Source organism: Rhododendron vialii, chromosome 4a (assembly GCF_030253575.1).
Source record: "Rhododendron vialii isolate Sample 1 chromosome 4a, ASM3025357v1".
Classification (NCBI taxonomy): domain Eukaryota; kingdom Viridiplantae; phylum Streptophyta; class Magnoliopsida; order Ericales; family Ericaceae; genus Rhododendron; species Rhododendron vialii.
Genome location: NC_080560.1, coordinates 4,239,173 through 4,257,256, shown reverse-complemented (window position 1 = coordinate 4,257,256; position 18,084 = coordinate 4,239,173). Strand labels below are relative to the sequence as shown.

Genomic DNA, 18,084 nt, shown 5'->3' with positions numbered 1-18,084 from the left:
GCTTTTATGTACCTAAGAGCTGGCTTGGAGAGAAAGTAAAAGTTATATTAAAATCTGTGGAGAGCTATCATGGTTACCTTTGGGGTAACTTCATGCTTTGGAAAAAATCTGTGAAGAGCTTACTTTGGATTCTTACCATTCGGCATTCGTAGGTAATCAATTAGTGCTGAATTGTTTGATTCTTAAAAAAAGCTTCAAGATAACTATCGGTAATCCACGTTACATCAGTTGGTGCTGAGTTTTATGCGATTATTCACTATGAACAAAGTAACAGAGTTGGCTATTGTGTTTGCTATGTTGAAGTGCCTTTGATTCTTATGAAAGTATCAATTAATTAGGGGTTTTGCATTGGCTCCCCTCAAGCAGTAGTTGTTGATTATTTCACTTATTTGATTATTTTATGTGTCTTATGCCACTTGTACACTATAGCTGTCACGCCCCACCCCGCAAACGGCACCCAGAGTGGGCCCGAGTCAGCGCGGCCACGTGAAATTCCACACAATAGACCACACCACACTCTACAACCAATCAGAATACAAATTAGCGGAAGACTTCTTACTTAAAATACAACCAAGTCAACGCCCAAAACCTCAACTCACAAGTTATAATAAATATCCCTCACTCCAATTAATTACAAACATTTAGGTTAACTTCTAGACGAATCAGGTACACAACAATCTAACCAACGACATCACCCGAGACTAGTCTCAGCACTCTCCAAAGCGTTGACCAGTAGTGGACCCACTCTAAGCCACCTGCTACCTGGCAGTCCAAAAAGGAAAGCCAGAGTGTGTGAGATATAGAAATGCTCAATAAAATGTCACAATACCCAAAAGAATATCAATAAGAATATTCACCACCAACATAACTGCAATACCCATATGAGTACATTAGTTATAACCACCACATCTGCCAAACATAGCAATATTATTCAATAAACAACCACATAACAATAACGGCATGAATGTAAATCACACGAAACTCAACATAAGTACTCAATCGTATAACCACATGTATAAACACCAACACACAGTGGCACGTCTGCCACATCCCATGTACCCAAGGAATTGTGTCCCGCACACCACACTCCCATTCACCGTTAATTAGACGGCACGGCCCACGATATGGTGTGACTCACTCCACAATCCTTTCGCGGGTACAATCAACATACAACAAGCATGCATACCATTAGCTAAGACAACATATAGCATGGTATACAAATTTCCATCACATATATCCATATCAATAGCTAAACCTCGATTAGCATGATATCATTGATATATAATCACCTCCACCGCATTATTTACATATCAATAATCATATTGAAAGCTAAAACATCATTAGCAAGATATATACATACAACAATAGCAATATCTTATTGAGAAGAACCATATCAGACACACTCACCTTTGCATCGACCGAGTTATACACCAAACTTACGGTTTCGGCACCTCCTATTTGACCGGCTTGTTACCTAACCACAAGCTACCATATCAGCATATGAATCCCTTGGAATGTTTAAGTAAATATATGATACACCCCATAATACATTCATCATGCTAACAAGTGTCAAATGAGGTTAATAATGCCACCAACACCCCTAAACCATTTACCAATCATTTGATACCAAATTATAAAACTAATAAGGTATTAGACAATACCCAACAAATACAAATATGTCCATCTTAAGGCTTAGAAGTGCTCCCAATTAAACGTAAGAGTATAAATATGATATAACTCTTAAAATCGATTTGAAACCATGACCATCCTGTTGTATTTCGACCATAACTTCTTATTGATTTAGAACCAAGTAGTCAGACTACCACCATTAGAAAGTACACCTCCGGTACATGAATTTTGATATAAAATTTGTTAAAAACGGAGTCCGGACAACAAAGTTATGCTCGTCCAAAGTTACACAAAAATCTATTCAAAATCACAGATTCAGCACGTCTATCAACTTCAAATCAAAAACTGATTTAACCTGGTACAAACTAAGCCACAACCTTTACATATTCCAAAATACATACGAGTCTAGTTTCAGAATCAACAACCCGTGCGCTAACCCGATACCCGAGCTAAAAGATATGATCATTTTCTCAAAATGTGTCAGTGCAGCAAATACAAAACTCAGCAGGGACACATCAACTTGTAACATCCGCCAAACTTAGAATATGCATCTAATAAATTCCAAATTTGGTACACACCATTACCACACACCAACGTTCATCCCTGATTTTTCCCAGATTTTTCACAATGAAGAAACCTAGTCAAAATCACTTTCAAACTCAAAAGTTCTGTGCAGCGAAGCACAATTTTCAGCAGAACAGTCCGTGTTCGAAAATTCATTAAAAATCGAATACTCCATACTTTTTGGTAATTTCAACGCCAAAACGTCACCGACTTATCAATATTTCAGACTCACAAGGACCCATAACTAGGAGAGTCGTTTAACTAAAAAAAATGATGAAAGGCGCAGCTTTGCAAGCTGCCCAGATTTCCAGATTGCAGAGCAGTATTCTAAAAATCACTATAAATTGAATTCTTAACGATTTCTTGTGATTCTAGGGGCAAAAGAACAAGCCTCAAGTCTACTTTATTTCATAAGAAGGAACCAAGACTCAATTCTGAGTTTAAGAAGACGGAAATCCCCAAAAACCGAGACCCTGTTCTGCAGATTTTCTAGGTTTTGACAGCAGTCACAACCCCCACGAAATTCTCCCAAAAAACCATCTCAACAACTCAAAACACACCCAAATCAGCATGCATACACCAAGCTAAGACATGAATTGAAGCAAGAGAAGTGTGGAATCAAGAACTAGGAAGCAAGAATTAACAAGATCAAACCTTAATTCAAGATAAACGGCTTCAAATCCTAACTCCTCTTCCTCTCTTCTTCTCCGTCCGATTCTCTCTCTCTCTCTCTCTCTCTCTCTCTCTCTCTCTCTCTCTCTCTCTCTCTCTCTCTCTCTCCCCTGCGTGAAATGATAAGAGTGAGGGAGAAAATATCTCCCTGGATATTATTTGGTCCAAAGGAAACCATGTACAGCTTATACTCCAACTCGCAAATCACATATAAAGCCCTCGAGCTTCTACTACATGTAGGTTAACCCCAGAAACATATAATTCAATTAAAATATGAGTTTAAAATACTAAATAACCGGGACGGGTATTACAACTCTCCCCCCCTTAGAAAATTTCGTCCCCGAAATTAGAGCCACCAGCGACAACCAAAACCAATAGGTTATCAAAACAATCTTGACTCACGATCAATCCTAGAAACACCGTCATCACAAGCAAGTAAATCGCTAAACTACGCAACTTCATAACCCATGGATATATACATCACCTTTTAACAAACGATATATAAGCACAAAACCACAAATTAGCTACTCGTTCAATTACACCATCGTGCAATCCACTCTCATTCACCTTCACCTCCTAGCCAAAACTCTCTTTTTTCCTAATCATGCCTTTGAGCAAACAAAACATATAGAAAATTACCTCATTATGATTCTCATTTAAAAACTTCCTTGTTTCACATCGACTCGCGACAAATCCAATTAAAAGAGTCTTGCAAATACTAACTCAATACCAATTCGGCCTCTCAAATAGGACTCATAACCCTTAACTTACATCACGGCACCCAACACACCTACATGCCAAAACCACTTTCATCTTCACACAATTCCACCGTAGGAAATTTATAAGCTTATCCTTTAATAGGGTAAATTCCAACCAAAACTCCCAAACTCTCGTTAAAATCAATATAACGCAATCTCAACATCAGCACCAACTTAATAAACTCTCATGACTCCCATACCACCACACACTCTCAAAACATGAGTATAAACTTCTTAGGAAAATTAAGTTTTAACCTCATACTATCAATTAGCATAATCACACTACTTGATACACCAACAAACATCGATCTTGAAACAATATTATATGCATATTATATGATCATGCTCCACTAACCTTTTTATCACTTAGGTACACCAAACAAGCACATCCATCACACACAAACAACACCTCAAGAAATTTGTATATACTAGTATACGATCCATCCCAACACATACTAACACGAATCAACAACCCACCTAATCTTCCTAACCTTCAACTCATCACAAAACTTACTACCATCGTATCTCAACTATCACTTAAAATTTCACATCTGACCGTAACAATCACCTATGCTTCCCTTAATCTACTTCCTCTATGCATTCCCTCATAAACCCCAACGCCCTTTCCATCATTCCATCACAACCAAAATTTCAACACTGTTCCACGTCTCATTGTCAACCCAGCACCACTCCCGAATTCTGTTCCAGAAATCCAAACTCAGTTCTGTTGTAACGTGTCCCTTCAAAACAAGGTTAGTCCACAATATATATATCATTGATGGCATGCGAATATGACAATATGCAAGACGTGTCGTGATTTGATAGGCACGTTGCCTATTTCATCACAACACCACTGACACTCCAGTCGACTGGACTGACTCTGACACGAAGCCATAATACATGAACATGTTATCACATTAAACAACAATAAAGTTATACCTGTTCCATTCTCTCCGAATGGTTTTCAATAACACCAACACTCTGCCCCAGTTTCACTTCTGCGAAGTTATCCCATTTTCCATCTGACCACTGCAACTGCTTATAGGCATTGCCCATTCTCTCAACACAATTCAATCCCGACCTGATTTGTATTTCCCCAGACTTGTATCATTTCAACTTGTTAACCGAACAATCCCAACCATAGCTCACCCTTGTAGCATCCCAACATTCACAGTTACCATTTGTAGCTGATTTCCCCTTCTGTTTGATCTCATTCGCCCAACATGCGATTCCCAACTCACAAATTCAACCATTAAACACACTATCGCCCCTACCTACTCCACCTCCAACAACTAATACCCCAAATATTCTCATCTCATTCCTTATCGCTACATTTGACAACTAACTCACTAAAGTTTTCCAACTCATCTGTACATGAAATAAGACATAGAAATACTCACCAACACTTATCTCCCAAAAGATAACCACAATCACAAACTAGTTCATATAGAACCAATAAAACCATCTTCACGTAACACTAAACCATTATGTTTCACATATACATAAACATTCATTTCGGTCATTTCCAACACCAAATATGAATTTATTTTCTATGACTATCAAGTGTAGTTTCTAACATTTTCCAAAGAATACGAAACCCTTCCGTACGTGCTTTTAACTTTTCAACGATATACCACATACCACATCCATAATACCATACTAGCCATGTTCGCATACACAACCAGATGCAAGTAGTATATAGATACATACTCACTACTTATTCAAATTTCCATAAGTAATGTTATAACCAAATACACCAAGCTCAACGCAACACGAAACCACTATCTGTAAAATTTTCAACTTCCACCGTATTTGATCTTTTCAACTAAACAGAAGTATTCATATCCCCTTAACATTTCTTTAGGCGTTATGCCCAGAATATTACCACACTAGATGTGTACATACTCAATAAATCCACTTCATTTAGAAAGTTTAACATTCTCTACACACGTTTAACACATTCCAAAAGTTTTCAATTTTTACACATTTAACACTTTCCACACCATGAACGGATAACAATCATTTTAAACTTTCTAGCAATACATATATCTCTATGTGAGTATCATCCTCTTAGCATGCACAAATCATACACATACCCAATCACACACCAATGAAGCCATGCTACTGCCACATACACACACACACCCCCTTTTTTTTCAATATCTTTCAAAATTCACCACAAAACCCACAACTTTGACACTAACCTTCCAAATTCAAAATGAACCATCTCTAGCACGTACCTCTCAAACTCTTAAGAATCTTCCCACCGCCAACTTACGATAACTTACGATATAGCAAGATTGACATACTACATAACAATACAACCAAGTGCATATTATGCATTGATAATACAGTAAATAAGTTTAACACAACATCTACTGTTACTTACACCCAACGTAATTCAATATTGAAAATACCTCATAACCATATCCGACAAAGTCTGAGTTCCTTTGACATGCATAAGCACATACTCTCCATAACGTCATGAACCCTCCAATCCCTTTACTTCTAACACACAAAACACGGCCCACATAAGACACCGTCAGTGCCAGCACAATCTGCCATGGAAGAATTACCATTTGTTGCTCCTTGAACTGAGCCATATCAATAACCTGCTTTAACAACTCAAACCACCAACAACAAACATAGTGCTAAGTATTAAATACTCCCACGATAGCCACCCACTAACTCCTTCTCGACAGTAACAACAACCTATGGTCCACTACCAAAATTCCCAATCGACTCTCAACACAGAGACTAGAACGTACTAGCTCTGATACCAACCTGTCACGCCCCGCCCCGCAAACGGCACCCAGAGTGGGCCCGAGTCAGCGCGGCCACGTGAAATTCCACACAATAGACCACACCACACTCTACAACCAATCAGAATACAAATTAGCGGAAGACTTCTTACTTAAAATACAACCAAGTCAACGCCCAAAACCTCAACTCACAAGTTATAATAAATATCCCTCACTCCAATTAATTACAAACATTTAGGTTAACTTCTAGACGAATCAGGTACACAACAATCTAACCAACGACATCACCCGAGACTAGTCTCAGCACTCTCCAAAGCGTTGACCAGTAGTGGACCCACTCTAAGCCACCTGCTACCTGGCAGTCCAAAAAGGAAAGCCAGAGTGTGTGAGATATAGAAATGCTCAATAAAATGTCACAATACCCAAAAGAATATCAATAAGAATATTCACCACCAACATAACTGCAATACCCATATGAGTACATTAGTTATAACCACCACATCTGCCAAACATAGCAATATTATTCAATAAACAACCCCATAACAATAACGGCATGAATGTAAATCACACGAAACTCAACATAAGTACTCAATCGTATAACCACATGTATAAACACCAACACACAGTGGCACGTCTGCCACATCCCATGTACCCAAGGAATTGTGTCCCGCACACCACACTCCCATTCACCGTTAATTAGACGGCACGGCCCACGATATGGTGTGACTCACTCCACAATCCTTTCGCGGGTACAATCAACATACAACAAGCATGCATACCATTAGCTAAGACAACATATAGCATGGTATACAAATTTCCATCACATATATCCATATCAATAGCTAAACCTCGATTAGCATGATATCATTGATATATAATCACCTCCACCGCATTATTTACATATCAATAATCATATTGAAAGCTAAAACACCATTAGCAAGATATATACATACAACAATAGCAATATCTTATTGAGAAGAACCATATCAGACACACTCACCTTTGCATCGACCGAGTTATACACCAAACTTACGGTTTCGGCACCTCCTATTTGACCGGCTTGTTACCTAACCACAAGCTACCATATCAGCATATGAATCCCTTGGAATGTTTAAGTAAATATATGATACACCCCATAATACATTCATCATGCTAACAAGTGTCAAATGAGGTTAATAATGCCACCAACACCCCTAAACCATTTACCAATCATTTGATACCAAATTATAAAACTAATAAGGTATTAGACAATACCCAACAAATACAAATATGTCCATCTTAAGGCTTAGAAGTGCTCCCAATTAAACGTAAGAGTATAAATATGATATAACTCTTAAAATCGATTTGAAACCATGACCATCCTGTTGTATTTCGACCATAACTTCTTATTGATTTAGAACCAGGTAGTCAGACTACCACTATTAGAAAGTACACCTCCGGTACATGAATTTTGATATAAAATTTGTTAAAAACGGAGTCCGGACAACAAAGTTATGCTCGTCCAAAGTTACACAAAAATCTATTCAAAATCACAGATTCAGCACGTCTATCAACTTCAAATCAAAAACTGATTTAACCTGGTACAAACTAAGCCACAACCTTTACATATTCCAAAATACATACGAGTCTAGTTTCAGAATCAACAACCCGTGCGCTAACCCGATACCCGAGCTAAAAGATATGATCATTTTCTCAAAATGTGTCAGTGCAGCAAATACAAAACTCAGCAGGGACACATCAACTTGTAACATCCGCCAAACTTAGAATATGCATCTAATAAATCCCAAATTTGGTACACACCATTACCACACACCAACGTTCATCCCTGATTTTTCCCAGATTTTTCACAATGAAGAAACCTAGTCAAAATCACTTTCAAACTCAAAAGTTCTGTGCAGCGAAGCACAATTTCCAGCAGAAAAGTCCGTGTTCGAAAATTCATTAAAAATCGAATACTCCATACTTTTTGGTAATTTCAACGCCAAAACGTCACCGACTTATCAATATTTCAGACTCACAAGGACCCATAACTAGGAGAGTCGTTTAACTAAAAAAAATGATGAAAGACGCAGCTTTGCAAGCTGCCCAGATTTCCAGATTGCAGAGCAGTATTCTAAAAATCACTATAAATTGAATTCTTAACGATTTCTTGTGATTCTAGGGGAAAAAGAACAAGCCTCAAGTCTACTTTATTTCATAAGAAGGAACCAAGACTCAATTCTGAGTTTAAGAAGACGGAAATCCCCAAAAACCGAGACCCTGTTCTGCAGATTTTCTAGGTTTTGACAGCAGTCACAACCCCCACGAAATTCTCCCAAAAACCCATCTCAACAACTCAAAACACACCCAAATCAGCATGCATACACCAAGCTAAGACATGAATTGAAGCAAGAGAAGTGTGGAATCAAGAACTAGGAAGCAAGAATTAACAAGATCAAACCTTAATTCAAGATAAACGGCTTCAAATCCTAACTCCTCTTCCTCTCTTCTTCTCCGTCCGATTCTCTCTCTCTCTCTCTCTCTCTCCCCTGCGTGAAATGATAAGAGTGAGGGAGAAAATATCTCCCTGGATATTATTTGGTCCAAAGGAAAATTATCGTATGCAAACGAAACCATGTACAGCTTATACTCCAACTCGCAAATCACATATAAAGCCCTCGAGCTTCTACTACATGTAGGTTAACCCCAGAAACATATAATTCAATTAAAATATGAGTTTAAAATACTAAATAACCGGGACGGGTATTACAATAGCAGCCATAAATTGTGTGCTTATTTATTGGATTCGATCTAAGTTGCGAATGCATGGCTTACGTGAGACTACTCTGGTCAAACTGGTATGTATTCAATATATTGCTCTTATGGCCCCAATAAGTTTGTTCCATTCAGCTCATTTATGAGTCTTCTAAGTGTGAATTCATTTTGCTGCAGTTAGACTTTGAAAATTGTAAGAGAGTCGAATCTCAAATCTCTCTCCCAGCCCCATAATGCCATGTGAGACTCTCCGTTCCACCAAACAATAGGTATGTTTCTTGCTGTTGCACTGAAAAAAAAACTGAATGACTGAATCTATATTTTTGGTCCAAAGGTTTGTTAGAGAGTATTTGTGGGATTATCCCTAAGAGGACTGTGGTGATGTAGCTTTCTATTTGCTCAATCTGAATTGAATTTTTTATTTAGACAGAAAGGATTATGAATTAGTTTGATATCAGTCACATGCTTCTTTGCTAAATAACTGCCATTTGCAAAAGGGTGTCTCCTTGATGGATGTACTCTATTCCCATTGATACATGGAAATTTAAAGGGGGTCAAGAATGGTGGTGGTATTGAACAAATTAAGGCATTGGAAGCCATTGTAAGCCATAGAACAAATAGGTTTAGTGACATGTCCATTTGATGTAGGAAAGTTCATATCAATGATGATGCAAGGCAAAGGAACAGCTTGCTGGGAAATGGCTTGAACCCTTTACTGTTAGAGATATTCTTGATGATGGGGTATATGGGGGTTCGCTGATATGAGCACTCTTTAGGAACTTTTGGTTCAACGTGAATGATGCCATCTAATGGTTATTGGCAACGCTCCTCTCACATGGGGGATGCAATGCAAATGAACAGCTTGCTGGGAAATGGCTTGAACCCTTTACTGTTAGAGATATTCTTGATGATGGGGTATACGGGGGTTCGCTGATATGAGCACTCCTTAGTAACTTTTGGTTTAAAGTGAATGATGCCATCTAATGATTATTTGCAATGCTCCTCTCACATAGGTGAGACCTATACATACACAAGACTTGCTCCTATCTAATTGCAGACTTTCTAATGGAAAAAAATACTATTTTTTTATGGTTTTGTTGTAAGTTGTTTGCTTTCTTTGCAGTTTTTGTTGAAATGCCTATCGACCTGTACAAACAGAGAGGCTAAGTTGTGGTTGTGCCGCTAGCAAGTTGTCCTACCCATCCACCAGTACAAACAGGGAGGCTAAGTTTTGGTTCATGGTAAGAAGCCCTTAAATATCAATTTGTTTGTTCTGCTAAATCAGTCACAAAAAGATAAGCATTCAAGTCTTATGACTCATGAGCTTCTTTAGATGTGTAAGTTCCTCTACAAGATACACGATACGATACTACGCACGATCGAATGCCAAATTAGGTACTCCTTTTGATGTTGTGATCCAGATTTGTAATTTGTTTGTTGACATTCTGTTGGTTCTAGATGAAGTATACTTTGTTCGTATAGTTAGTCTTGCAAGTTTGCACCAACTTCACATCCTTACCTATCTTTGAACAAAGTTCTGATTTGGTTTTTTTTTTTTTTTTTTCTAGGTGTGAGCAATTTGGAGCACAAATTAGAGCCGTAGTCAATCTATCTCACTATTTCAACTCTTTGCTATCTTGCTTATTTGTTTGGAAAAGGTTATGGTCAAGAGAGCGAGATTTCTTAATTTAGATATGAGCAAGTTATGTTAATCAAATTACATTTCCTATTTTCTCTTTTGTTTAGTTGACAACTATTAATAAGTTTTTGATGGTTTGTTGTCTTTGCCAATGAATGAAATCTATTAGAAAGTTGTTGGCTTACATGTTCATATTTTTTTCGTTAGTTGCTCCAATTATATTTGTTTCATGAATAGTTTATCAAATCTACTTGGGGTTTATAGGAGTGATGTGTAGTTCATCAAGATTTATATTGCGTTACGCCGTGCTGTGCCTTCAGGCACGGGCACAATCCCTAGTATATATATACTAGCGAATGAGCCCGTGCCTGAAGGCACGACGCAACACGTTCTGAAGACAACTAAATTGAATTATCCTTCTCTGACTAAAAAAGGGTACATCTAATCAATTTCGAGCAAGTGAAATTCAAAAAACATACTACCAATTTACAACTACCAACAAAAATAAAGTTGTCTAAGTTTTGCCCAAAAAAAAAAAAAATTGATCACAACCTAAGCCAATTAAACCACTGCATAATGATCCGCTCTTTCAACCTCTCTAACCTCCGCAAAATATGCACATGTCATCACACCCCTTAGAGAATGCTAACTAAGAATGATTTCTAATAGCAAATGAGGCGCCCATGCATGAAGGCACTTATTCAAAAGCATTGACCAACGGCTCTGACTCATTCAATTTTTAAAAATTCTACTTATTCAATTTTTAAAAATTCTAGAACCACATGAACACTCACACGCTCCCACTCAAGATAGAATCATCAAAATTTAATGCATTGAATTCCAAAACAATCAAGCAATTTTTATAAATTAGAAAATACAAATCAAAGAAATTGATTACAGTTCAATTGCATGTGCTGAGGCTCATACCAACTACCCTATTTTACTATTGACCTCAACTGTTTAACAAAAGTTCCAATAGCTCCATCTCCAAAATCATTGACACCTGAAAAAAAAAAAATCACATTCATGTTAGTAAGAAGACCTATTACAGGCTTAAGATGAAGCAAAATATGATTTTTTTTATTTTATACTTTACTTCATCGAAGAATTGTCATAGGCAAAGAATGCAAATCAATCTTGTGTATTTGATGTGTATTATAGAAAGCTCATAGGGGCCATATTACAATGAATGCAAATCAATCTTGTGTATTTGACGATTCGGCCACAACGGCCCAATATGATTTTTTTTTATTCTTTACTTCATCGAATAATTGCCATAGGCAAAGAATGCAAATCAATCTTGTGTATTTGATGTGTATTATAGAAAGCTCAGAGGGGCCATATTACAAAAAATGGAAATCAATCTTGTGTATTTGACGATTTAGCCACAACAGCCACGCTCTGTAAAATGCCCGGTTAAGTTCCACTAACTTGCCCGGTACGGCCGAGCCAATGCCTGGCCTTATAGGCTCAGCATAGCCGGCGCTCGGGTACGAAGACCAGGAGCAACCAATCCATGTTGGGGACTGACCTTTCCATTATTTTCAGCCATCATGGCTCAGGCATGCCGAGCTCAGAGAGAACGAACCCCCATATAGTGAGCCAGGAACTCAGGTGAGAGGTTTCAATCTTGATCAACCCCCCACACAATCAACTTAGGTGAATAAAGGAAGCTTGCATTCAGAAATCATGTTTCATCCTTCATGGGCACATGAGGTCTAATAATCTTTGCATTTGAAAATCAAAAGCAGAACTAACAATTGGTGGATTAACAAAAGAGGTCATGGTCGTGCATTCATGCTTAAAACATAGATGGTTGTGCAGTGGTAGCTAATAATGGAATTAAGATTAAATAAGTAATTAAATAAGTAAATAATGAATTAAATAAATAAGATTATAGAATTAAGAAATTAAGTGTTTCAATTTTCAATCTGTTTGAACCGGTGCGAAGATGTTATTTTTTTGATCATTTCATCATAAATGGTCGTAATGAATTTTTGACTCTAAGGCCTTTCAACAAGCACCCTAAGACTCTTTATTTAATTTCATGCATCTTTTAGGATGTCCATTGAAAGACTTTAGAATCAAAAATCTATTATGACCATTTAATATAAAATAATCAAAAAAGTAATATCTTTACATTGGTTCAAACATATTGAAAATTGAAACACTTAATTTTTTAACTATATTTTTAATATATAAACTGTGTAAAAAAATAAGTGTTCTAATTTTCAATTTGTTTCAATCGGTGCGGAGATCTTATTTTTCTTATCATTTCATCCTAAATGGTCGTAATGAATTTTTTGCTTTAAGGCCTTTCAATAAATACTCTAAAAGAGACCTGAAATTAAATAAGGAGTTTTAAAGTGCTCGTTGAAAGGCCTTAGAGCCAAAAATTTATTATGACCATTGAGGATAAAATGATAAAAAAAAGATTTTTGTACCGATTCAACCTTATTAAAAATCGAAACATTTAAATAATATTAAATAAATAAAAGGAAAAAAATATATTCGGAAGAGGGAGGGTGGGGTCCGGGGTGTGTCAGGAGGGGCTGGGAAAAGCACCTGTCATGCTCTACAATAAATTCACTGTCAATTGTGTGGCCCAACTTTCTGACTGTTGTAATGGTGATACAACTGGAAGGGGCCCCATGTAGCCCAAAGCCCAATTTCTGATCACTTTAATTTACATGGTTGACAAGACATATCCAACTACAGAAATTGTACTGAAACCGAAATGGTCCTTGTAGTTAAGTGTTTGTGTCAATTTGGTCCCTGTAGTTGTAATTGACTCGATTTACACTCTGTACTTTTTATTTTGTTCCAATTTGGTCCAATTATTAACTGCCGTTAGTCCGCCGTTAGTTCTTTTAAAAAAAAGATAAAAATAAGCCAATAAAAACAAAAATAAGTCAATAAGTCAATTTTTTCGTCTTTATGAAAAAAATGAATTTCGATGGTAATTTTTTACTTTTTAGGTTCCTCTCGTCATGACGAAGCAATAATCTCCGAAAATTGACAAAAAATTAACAAATGCGAAAAAAATTGAATAAGGACAAAAAAAATAAGCCAATTGACTTATTTAGCCAAACAACCCCTTAGTTCATGTAATATTTTGACTTTTGGATATGGTTCTTTATCATATTGTGACTTTTAGATCTATATCTTGTTGTGACTTTTGGACATGGTTCTATATGCATTTTTAGTACTATGCAGAAAAATAAGATATCTCAGTATTTGTCCACAAGTTGAATAGGTAGACAATACCAGTGGTTATGTTGCCTCATGGTTGATCATAAAAATGCGGAATTGGAGGACAACTTTTTGCAGAAAACTATAACCAAATTTCTTCTCAAGTGCCTCCTTATCAATGGAGAATGGAAGAATGAGTTGTGTTTTGGTTCAGAGGTATATTAGGTAGGCCTGTGCAAAAAATTCATTCACCCGCAGACCCAACCCGACTTGACTCGAAGGGTCTCAGGCGTGGTTCGGAAGAGTACAGGTTTATTTTCTGTTAAAAATCAGATTTTGGTTCGGGGTTCGGGTTGGGGTGTTTCTTACCCGACCCGACCAATTCATAAAGATTAATTCAGTTTTTGGTCGAACTCGACCCGACGTAAAGAATCGGGCTCGCGGACAGTTCTTACCCCTTTTCGATTCGGTTTGCGGGCCTAAAACATTTGTTACCTGACATGTTTTGTCGGGTTCGGGAGCAAACCCGACTCACCCGAACCGTGCACACCCCTAATATTAGGGAATGAGAGAATTACTATTTTAACCCCTAAAAAGGGAGCTATTTGATTTTGCTGTTAAAAGGACTAACGGCGAACTAACGGCGGTTAGTAATTGGACCAAGTTGAAACAAAATAAAAAGTACAGAGTGTAAATCGAGCAAATTACAACTACAGGGACTAAGTTGACACAAACACTTAACTACAGGGACCATTTTAGCTTTTTCCCCAAAAAAAAAAGGGTTCATTCACCTACAGAAATTGTACTGAAAATAGGTGGCAATTCACCCCGTTTCACTCACCTGTCCCTATCCAGTCCCGAATGGGGCGGATTTTCATCAAATTTTCGAGTATTGAGGCGGGTTCGGAAAAAAATATTAATAGCCTGCGGGGCAAATTTGGGTTGATGTTACCCACCCCGAAATATTTTTTTATACAAAATTATATTTTTAATTTAGTACTTTTATCATTAAACTTAAAATATTATGTTTATACCCCACTATTTTTTTAATACTAAAAAAACCTATTTTTTCCTTTATATTTCATCATTATAATAAGATAACACCTTATATATATATATATATATATATATATATATATATATACTAGCGAATGAGCTCGTGCCTTCATAACACGTTTTGAAGACAACTAAATTGAATTATCCTTCTTTGACTAAAAAAGGGTACATCTAATCAATTTCATGCAAGTGAAATTCAAAAAACATACTACCAATTTACAACTACCAACAAAAATAAAGTTGTCTAAGTTTCGCCAAAAAAAATAAAAAATGATCACAACCTAAGCCAATTAAACCACTGCATAATGATCCGCTCTTTCAACCTCTATAACCTCCGCAAAATATGCACATGTCATCACACCCCTTCAGAGAATGCTAACTAAGAATGATTTCTAATGGCAAATGAGGCGCCCATGCATGAAGGCACTTATTCAAAAGCATTGACCAACGGCCCTGACTCATTCAATTTTTAAAAATTCCAGAACCACATGAACACTCACACACACCCACTCAACATAGAATCATCAAAATTTAATGCATTGAATTCCAAAACAATCAAGCAATTTTTATAAATTAGAAAATACAAATCAAAGAAATTGATTACAGTTCAATTGCATGTGCTGAGGCTCATACCAACTACTCTATTTTACTATTGACCTCAACTGTCTAACAAAAGATCCAATAGCTCCATCTCCAAAATCATTGATACCTGAAAAAATAAAAAAATCACATTCATGTTAGTAAGAAGACCTATTACAGGCTTAAGATGAAGCAAAATATGATTTTTTTTTTATTTTATACTTTACTTCATCGAAGAATTGCCATAGGCAAAGAATGCAAATCAATCTTGTGTATTTGATGTTTATTATAGAAAGCTCAGAGGGGCCATATTACAATGAATGCAAATCAATCTTGTGTATTTGATGACGGTGTAAAAAATTTATTCTCTTTTTTCTTTTCGAGTGATTTGGAAATGTTTCTACACACAAAAAACACTAAAAATTCAACGCATTTTACAATATCGTTTCCACTAACAAATTTTTTTAAAATATTTTACCATATCGTTTTTACTAATAAAAAAGTTAGGGAAAAAACCGAAATGGTCCCTGTAGTTAAATATTTGTGTCAATTTGGTCCCTGTAGTTGTAATTGGCTCGATTTATACTCTGTACTTTCTATTTTGTTCCAATTTGGTTCAATTGCTAACTGCCGTTAGTCCACAGTTAGTCTTTTTAAATAAAGACAAAAATAAGCTAATAAAGACAAAACTAAACCAATAAGCCAATTTTTTTGTCTTTATTCAAAAAAATGGATTTTGATGGTAATTTTTTATTTTTTCGGTTCCTCTCATTATGACGAAGCAATAATCCCGAAAAAATTAATAAAAAAAACTAACAAATGCAGAAAAAATTGAATAAGGATAAAAAATTAAGACACTAGGCTTATTTAGCCTAACAACCCCTGAGTTTATATAATATTATGACTTTTGGACATAGTTCTTTATCGTGTTGTGACTTTGGATCTATATCATATTGTGACTTTTGAACATGGTTCTACATGCATTTTCAGTACTATGCAGAAAAATAAGGCATCTCACTATTTGTCTAGAAGTTAAACAGGTAGACAATACCAGTGATTATGTTACCTCATGGCTGATCATGAAAATGCTGAATTAGAGGGCAACTTTTTGCAGAAAACTATAGCCAAATTTCTTCTCAGGTGCCTCCTTATCAATGGAGAATGGAAGAATGAGCTGTGTTTCGGTTCAGAGGTATATTAGGTAGGCCTGTGCAAAAAACTCGTCCACCCGCGGACTAGACCCGACCTGAAAGGTCCCGGGCGGGGTCGAATATGTGCTTCGAACGGGTACGGGTTCATTTTTTGTTAAAAATCAGATTTTGGTTCGGGTTCCGGGTTGGTGCGTTTCTTACTCGACCCGACCAATTCATAAAGATAAATTCGATTTTTAGTCGGACCCAACCCGACGTAAAGAATCGGGATCGCGGACGGTTCTTACCCCTTTTCGGTTCGGTTTGCGGGCCTAAAACATTTGTTATCCGCCATATCGGGTCAGGTTCGAGGGTCAAACCTGACCGCCCAACCCGTGCTCACCCCTAATATTAGGACAAGGGGGGAATGAGAGAATTACTGTTTTAATCCCTAAAAAATGGGCCATTTGATTTTGCTGTTAAAAGGACTAACGGCAAACTAACAGCGGTTAGTAATTGGACCAAGTTGGAACAAAATGGAAAGTACAGAGTATAAATTGAGCCAATTACAACTACAGGGACCAAGTTAACGCAAACACTTAACTATAAAGGACAATTTCAATTTTTTTCCCAAAAACTTGTTTTTTCTATAGTAATTCTATTTACAAACTCATCAACAACTTATTCACTATTAAAAATAATTTGACAATTCTCAATAATCAATTCACTATCAAAAACATCTAACAACTTTTTAATCACTTATAAAAATTTACAAATTTTTTATTACCCAAAACACCACCTTTGAGGCTTGAATTTCCCTAAAAACATCGGTGAGGGTGACTATTGGAATCAAAGATTTGACTTCTCCTTTCATATTTGTGGTTGGGAACCAGAAGAAGATGATCGCCCTTTCCCTTCCTTGTCCATGTGGACACGCCGGCCACTCACATAGTAGTGGGGTCGGGTGACCCAACGGAGGGGAAAAAAATTATTTCACCGATTTTTTTTCTAAATTAATAATTGACACATTACAATTTGATAATAACACCACACTAGATTATTTATCACTTAATAAAACACATGCACCCTCCCCACCGTGAAAGTAAAAACTTAAAGCACCAATCCATTACAATTTGATGACCATATTAGATTATTTCTTCACTAAAAATCTTAATTTTTTTTCTTTATTCAAAAAAATCATATTTGTTAATTTAACGTCAAATTTTTGTAAATTATTAGTTCGTCAGGAGAAATCAGAAAAGTAAAATTTATGACACAACCTTAAGTATTTTTGAATGAAAACAAATATCAATCAAAAGCCAGATTTTTCAACTTTATTCAAACAAATT

General features: G+C 36.5%; 1 long non-coding RNA gene across 3 annotated transcripts; it reads right to left on the bottom strand.

Moving 5' to 3' along the window:
• Positions 1-519: 519 nt before the first annotated feature.
• Positions 520-8,933, bottom strand: LOC131323423 (uncharacterized). 3 transcript variants are annotated; one of them, XR_009199172.1, is made up of 4 exons: positions 8,826-8,933; positions 2,848-7,452; positions 1,408-1,474; positions 520-762 (listed from the first exon to the last, which is right to left on the bottom strand). It is a non-coding gene; the product is annotated as an uncharacterized LOC131323423 (long non-coding RNA). The 3 variants fall into 3 exon arrangements; XR_009199173.1 differs by lacking the exon at positions 8,826-8,933 and having other exon boundaries at positions 2,848-7,548; XR_009199174.1 differs by lacking the exons at positions 1,408-1,474; positions 8,826-8,933 and having other exon boundaries at positions 2,848-7,548.
• Positions 8,934-18,084: the final 9,151 nt, after the last annotated feature.